This window comes from Zingiber officinale, chromosome 6A (assembly GCF_018446385.1).
Source record: "Zingiber officinale cultivar Zhangliang chromosome 6A, Zo_v1.1, whole genome shotgun sequence".
In the NCBI taxonomy this organism is placed as follows: domain Eukaryota; kingdom Viridiplantae; phylum Streptophyta; class Magnoliopsida; order Zingiberales; family Zingiberaceae; genus Zingiber; species Zingiber officinale.
Genome location: NC_055997.1, coordinates 145,490,116 through 145,497,763, shown reverse-complemented (window position 1 = coordinate 145,497,763; position 7,648 = coordinate 145,490,116). Strand labels below are relative to the sequence as shown.

The 7,648-nt window shown below is 37.6% G+C and overlaps 1 pseudogene; it reads right to left on the bottom strand.

The window, feature by feature from the left end:
- Positions 1-3,959: 3,959 nt before the first annotated feature.
- On the bottom strand, positions 3,960-6,380 carry LOC121995444 (annotated as a pseudogene).
- Positions 6,381-7,648: the final 1,268 nt, after the last annotated feature.

Sequence of the window (7,648 nt, the reverse complement as noted above, 5' to 3'; positions counted from 1 at the left end):
TTTGCAACAACTCCTAAGCGGCGTTTCTTCTCTTCGCATCACACAATTAAAGTGTTAACCTCTCGATGAACGAATGTTATTTCCTTGGGAAATATTGATAGATCACTGGATTGATCTATCACGGAATGACATGCCAGAATACTGATCTCCTCAGGAAATGCAACAAACGGGATCTAAACCAAACCCAATTCACCTTGGTCTCTTCTTGCGGAGAGCACCAGATGGCTTGATTTTGAATTTTAGCAGGTCTATTCATGGTTATGTGATAAAACATGGCTTGCAGTCGGGGAATCGAACATTCATGCTTATATCATCTTAAGGGGGCGGTCTATGATCTCAGAATGGACACTGATTATCGGTGTGACTAGAAGTAAAAATTGAGAAGAAATTGAGGAGAAGATAAGATTTTCCTCGACAATAAAACTGTATTGAATGTACCAAGATTGTGTTGGAAACATAAATTATGGGAGAAGAAAAAAGAATTATAGAAGGAAAAAATGTGGAAGAGGAGAAATAATTCTATGTGGAAGAGGAGTAGAAGAAAATAGAAAACTCAACTTTTGTTCATTCATGAAAAAGAAGTACATATTTATAGGCTTATTGGATAAGCACTAATATGAGATAATCATGATATTTAAAAAAAATAAATAAATAAATTCTATCTCCACGAACTCTTATCAATTCATCAAGTTCTATCTCTATCCTATCTCTAATCAAGACTTGCCACATCACCATTTTATCTCCATAAAATTTATCAACATCTAAAATCAAGTTTAATTTTCAACACCTCCTCTTAAACTTGATTTTGTAACTCCAAGCAAATATCGCATCTTGATGAAGTCTTCAAATTTGAGTGGCTTGGTAAAAATATCAGCAACTTGATCTTGAGACTTTATGTATTCCACTTGCACCTCTTTTCTTGTAATACATTCTCTGATATAGTGAAAGCGCGTATCAATGTGCTTGCTTCTATCATGGAAGACTGGATTTTTTGCTAGTGCTATTGTAGACTTGTTATCAACTCGAATCTTAGTTGCCTCTTCTTGTGATAACCTTAATTCATTCAATAAATTTCTGAGCCAAATAGCATGACAAACACATGAAGTCGCAGCCACATACTCTACTTCACAAGTAGAAAGTGTGACAATAGGCTGCTTTTTCGACATCCAAGTAAAGGCTGTATCTCCCATAAAGAACACAAATCCTGTAGTGCTCTTTCTATCATCTATATCTCCACCCCAATCACTGTCACTATATCCTTCAAGTTTGAAGTGGTTAGATGTTGAATAAAGTAATCCAAAATCTATCGTACCTTTGATATAGCGCAAAATTCGCTTAGCGATCTTAAGGTGGGTAGTAGTTGGATCTTCCATGTAGCGACTAACAAGTCCAATAGCATAAAGAATATCAGGCCTTGTGCACGTCAAGTATCGTAAACTTCCAACCATCAACTTTTTCTTCTTCATCATGCTTTGATAACTTGACTCCACATTCTGCTGGGGTATTTATAGACTTACTGTTATCCATCCTGAACTTCTTTAATATCTCTCTTGCATGACCTGCTTGTGAGATGAAGCTTCCATCTTCCCTTTGGTTCACTTCAATGCCCAGATAGTATGCCATGAGTCCAATATCAGTCATTTCAAACTCTTTAGTCATCACTTCTTTAAATTCTCCAAACATACTTGGATTGCTTCATGTGAAGATCAAGTCATCGACATATAGGCATATAATCAAAACATCTTTATCCTTACTCTGAATGTATAATGCATGTTCATAAGGACATTTGATGAAGCCTTTCTCTTGCAGGTGCTTGTCTATTCGGCTATTCCATGCCCTTGGTGCTTGCTTTAGCCCGTAGAGAGTCTTCTTCAATTTTAGAACTCTGTCTACTTGTCCTTTAACTTCATAACCTGATGGTTGCTGAATATAGACTTCTTATTCAAGAACTCCATTTAAAAAAATAGATTTTACATCCATTTGATATATTTTTCACTTATTTTGAGCTGCTAAAGCAATGATTAATATGATAGTTTCTAATCGAGCAACGGGAGCGAATACCTCATCATAATCAATGCCAGATCTTTGACTGTAGCCTTTTGCCACCAATCTTGCTTTATATCTTTCAACTTCTCCTTTGGCATTCTTCTTTATTTTGTACACCCACTTCACACCAATCGCCTTATGTCCTTTAGGAAGTGTCGTTAACTCCCATGTGTCATTCTTCTCTATCGCCTTGATTTCTTCATCCATTGCATCTTTCCACCTTTTGCTTTTTATAGCTTCTTGGAAATCTATAGGCTCGCAATCCGCAAAGAGACAAAATAGAGTAAGATTATCTTGATTTTTAGTTACCTCATAAATTTCCCGTAAGCTTCTAAAGCGTGGTACTCTTTCACTTGAAGTTGATGCAGATAAATTCTCTTGAGTACTTGATGTTGGTGTTACTAGTGGAGTAGTAGGCTCCTCTCTTGTTTGCTCTACCCTTGGTTGCTCCACCCTTAGTTGCTCCACATCTTCTTCTTCAAAGCATGGGAAAAAGTTGTAATCTTCATTTCGAGATTCCCAATTTCATTCTTCTTCTTCATTAAATATGACATCTCGGCTGATGATTGTCTTCCCAGTATCTGGATTGTATAGCTTATACCCTTTTGAGTTAGTATCATAACCAATAAAAATAAACTTCTTACTTTTATCATCCAATTTGCTTCTTGATTGATCAGGCACATGAACGTGAGCTATACTTCCAAAAACTTTTAGATGAGAAATCCCAGGCTTCCTTCCGCTCCATGCTTCTTGTGGTGTCTTGCCCCACACGCTCCTTGTTGGTGATCGGTTGGATAAGTATACTTGCACATGCAACCGCTTCTGCCCAAAGTTCCTTTGGTAGCCGCTTGCTTTTGAGAATGCTCCTTGCCATGTCAAGGATGGTTCGATTCTTTCTTTCCGCCACTCCATTTTGTTGAGGGGATCTTGGAACTGTCAAGGGTCGTCGTATTCCGTTGGCTTCACAAAATTCTTGAAACTCCTTTAAGGTAAATTCTCCTCCTCGATCAGAATGCATAGCTTTGACCTCGAGACCGCTCTCCTTTTCTATGGTAGCTTTAAATTTCTTGAATATGCCGAAGACCTCCGATTTTTGCTTCAAGAAGTATACCCAAGTTTTCCGAGAAAAATCATCTATGAAAAGAATGAAATAATTACTCTTACCAAGTGAACTTGGCTTTATCGGCCCGCAAACATCTGTATGTATAAGTTCAAGAGGCTTTTGAGCTCTTGAACTTGACTCCTTTGGAAAACTTCTAAATTGCTTCCCACGTAGACATGCTTCACATACTTGATCAGGATGTTTGATGTAAGGTAGTCCTCTCACCATCTCCTTCTTTGAAAGCAGTTCTAGTCCTCCGAAATTCAGATGTCCAAATCGAAGATGCCATAGCCAAGTGATGTCTTTGTAACAAGCTTTGAGACAGTTGACGACATCATTTTGAATATTAAGTAAGAACATTCTATTTTTTGACATAGACACCTTAGCAATTAAGCAACAAATATGATCTTTCAAGATGAGCATACCATCTTTTAGATGAATATCATACCATTTTGAATATGATCTTTCAACATATTGTTCCTCAAATATTTAAACAGATATTAAATCCAAAAATCAAAAAAAGAAAATAAATCTTAAGATATAAGATATATAGACTCCAATTCCTAACTTGTAAATAAAATAAGGAAATCCTAATTAAAAAAATAAATTATAATTCTAAAATTTCTAAATGGACTAAAGATTTAAAATATATATATATAAATAAAAATTAGCAAAAACACTAAAAAAATCCTTAAATACTAAAAAGAATACTAATACTAATAATAATGTTCGGATCCTCCAACATCAGTTTTCTCGAGTTAAAAAGAACTCGCCTTTTGAATTCAAGTGATAGTTTAATAGAAAGATCCTCTTACATTGAATCAGTAGCAATTAGAATTGGAGCTCTACTACCAAATTGGAATAGAATATGATCCCTTTCACCTTGTGATTTGTCACCATGAATGGAAATGACACCAAATGCTCACCCTAGACTACGGCCCAGCTGATCACATTGCTTCTTTTGTTGAACAAAATATTATGATCTTAGATCCACGCTCTGAGTTCTGAGAATATGTTACAAGTGGTCTTTTCGGGGTGGTGCGATGTTAAGGTATGAAGTGTTGTCACATGAAGTCTTGGGGTCGAAATTCGACGTGACTGAGCATAACCTTTCCCATGTCTTGACCATTTGCACTAATGACTAGTAGCTACCCATGATTTACCTCCTCTGTGTTGGTCTAGAGACGAATTGACAGGAGTACTGGGAACAAGTGAATCATCTTTTACCACATGAGAATATGTTCCAAGCGCCTCTGTTTATCCATTGGGGACAACAACCTCTATATGTTGAGTGTTTGACTTGTTTGAGACAAGTTCATCAACGTTGCCAATATTCACTTGAACTGGTTTCTTCAATAGACCGCAGACTATTGTTCTCACTTTCTCGGCTAGTTTTCATATACACAACGTTTGGTACAGGGAGGTCTGATCACATCTGTATTTTAATAATGACAAAGAATTTAAAGGTAAATTGTCTTGTTATCTAATAAATGTGACTGAGTTTGTAGGAAAGTCCTAAGTATTTTTAGGTAAAAGTCCTTATGAATTTTAGGCAGGTGGAAAATCCTAGGGGGAGATAACCCTAAGTTCTAGGGGGAGGTAACCCTAGGTTATGGAAAATCCTAACTATAGTTAGGCAACGAAGTTTTGGTCCGAAGAACTGAGCGAAGTCTTAGCAGGTCGAGGACGTTGGGCGAAATCCTAAAGTCGAGGACTCTAGATGAAAATCCTGAGAGTCACGGACACCAGGCAGAAGACTAGACGGGTCGGGATCAGACGTTCAACATAAAGTCCTAATGTCTCAAACGCTGAGCAGAAATTCAGTCGGTCTGGAAGACCAATCTGGTAAAAGGTTATTTCTCTTGAAAGAAGTAGGTGAGGACACGTTCCCCGTTGAGAGAACAGTAGGTGTCGGTTTGACCTAGGATTTTTGAAAAATTCTTCGAAAGTCAAAACCGGACAGTCCGGATATTGTCAAACAATTCCATTAATCATTATGTATTGTGCTAACTTTATTTTGCATGGTACGTTTATTATTTTAGACTAATGTATCTTGTAGGGAATGAAAAGGACATAAAAAGCTAGGATGAACCGTGTTCAAGGCACCTCGGGGTGCTGAAGGTGCCTCGGAAGGCTTGGTCGAAAGCTCTCGCGGAGAGGCACGAAGGTGCCTTGGAGCTGAGATGGAAGGCGCCTTCCATGCACTTGAAGGTGCCTTCGAAGAGATAAAATTCGTGCAAAGCGGATATTATTGACGACCGGAATTGTGGGAATAAGATCCGAGCTGAAGGCGCCTTTAAGGAGGTTGAAGGCGCCGTCAACAGCTTATAAATGTCCTCTTCGAGCAGTGCATCAACAACAACTTGAATTCACGACTATTCTCTTGCGTGTTGCTCCGAAGATCTGTTGAATCCGTAACACTGCACCGACAATCAGAATCTTGCAATTTCAACACCGTTGTTGTCGGTATATTGTAATTAAATTACTGCACTTGTAATCTTTGCTACTTGTAAAAAATTTTCAAAATTATAATGATTGCCCAATAAAAGCGATCAACGATCGCGGGCATTGGAATAGGAGTCATGATAGGCTCCGAACAAAATAAAACTCGATGATGTTAGCTGGGTTGTTTTCTCGAAAGTGTGAAAAAGTCATCTCTACTAGCACGTCTCGATCCTACGCACAAGGGTTTGCCTGTGAGGAGGGATCTCATTCACAATCTTCCTAATTTGTGGTTCAAAGCCCATATCAAGCACGCGGTCAGCTTCATTAAGAATCAGAAGAAAAACTTAACGGAAGAAGTTGATTTTCTTCATCTCAAGGAAATCATTGAGCCGACCTAGAGTTGCAATTGCAATATCTGCACCTCGTTCAATCTCTTTCAGTTGAGGACCTTTTAAAGCTCCTCCATAAAAGCATGCACAAGAAATCCTTGACGAGTGGCTAAATTTAAGAGCCTCATCTTGTATTTGAGAAACGATCTCCTGAATTGGAGCGAAAACCAATACAGTTAGTCCAAACTGCGGATTATTTCGGCAACATCTCAGATGAAAGAATGTAGGTATAAGGCAACCTAGTGTTTTGCCTGAATCAGTTTTGGCAATTGCAACTATGTTCCTGTTCTGTAAAGAAACAGGCCATGTTTGTGCTTGTATTGGTGTTGGGGATGAAAATTCAGTCAAATGCATCTCTCTAAGAATCTTTGGAGGAAACCAGTGGCTTCAAATGTCATGAATTGTAGAGGAACATCATTTTCCATTGCAGTAACTTCATGATGCTTGAAAATCTTATGGGCCCAACATTCCTGGCGATGGCTACAATACATTTGCATGATGAAAGGCGGTATGATCATGCATATTTGGTGGGGCAATTTGTGAAATCATGCTCATTCCAACTGAGAGACCTGGTCCAAAGTGAGGACGAAAACCTAGACGTGAATGGTTTTATGGAATGGGAAGAGCAACAATTCTTGGTTGATGTGGGTACATTGATCCTTTTGGCAAGAGGATAAAATTCATTTTCTGGAATTTCAGATTCAGCCTCTTTGGTCTCGTCTCCCACGTCTTCCTCAATCAACAAATTCTCATGAATGATTAAACTCTAGTCATTGTTATAACGTACCTCGTCAACTTCTTCTTCCAAATCATATTTAAAGATTTTGGTCGTCGAAACTATCATTCTCCATGACGAAACCTAATCATCCCTCGAATAGAGTTTGAGTATAACCAAAAGGAAATAAGTGTTCTTTCATCTTTTCTTCATCTTCTTTCAATCCTTTATTTTGGTTTTACCCTGTCAGTCTCGTAAGCATTGCAAGTACTACCACGCCGATACTTGATCCTAGTGTGATAGCTATCAGTTTCACCTTCATTCAATCTGGAACTTGCCTATAGTTGAATAACTGCTCCTTTTGTTGATCCAATCAATAAAATTCTCTGTCTGTGATGTACTAAAAAATTCAAGTAGATAAACTTGACATCCGAGGTCTCTATATCAATCCTCTCGATCACGTACCTCACGATCTTCAAGATTTCGCATTATCGTTGCTACACGCTGGATTAAATCTATAACTTACCTTTATAAATCCTCAATCTCGTTTTGGTGCTACGACCATGATGGAAGCTTCCTCAGCTAGAATTTGTCTGACAAGACCATAAGCACCACCACCACGACCTTCCATTAAATCTAACTCTAAGCTTCCTCAAATCGGAACTTGACAACTCTAATATCAACTGACACTGGACATGATAATGATTATCCTGTGTGCTAACGAGAAAGGAGATAAATTTTATATTGACTCTAGATCCTAAGACTTAAGAAAGGAGATAAATTTTAATATATAGACTTCAATTTCTATCCATTAAAGAAAGGAGAAAAAGTCTTACCATAAAAGAAAATTTTATAATAAAAGAATTTATCAAAATATGATGCTTATACAGACAACCCATAAATACTAGAAAAAAAATCCTAAATATTATAAAAAAAATTTATTAAAAATAA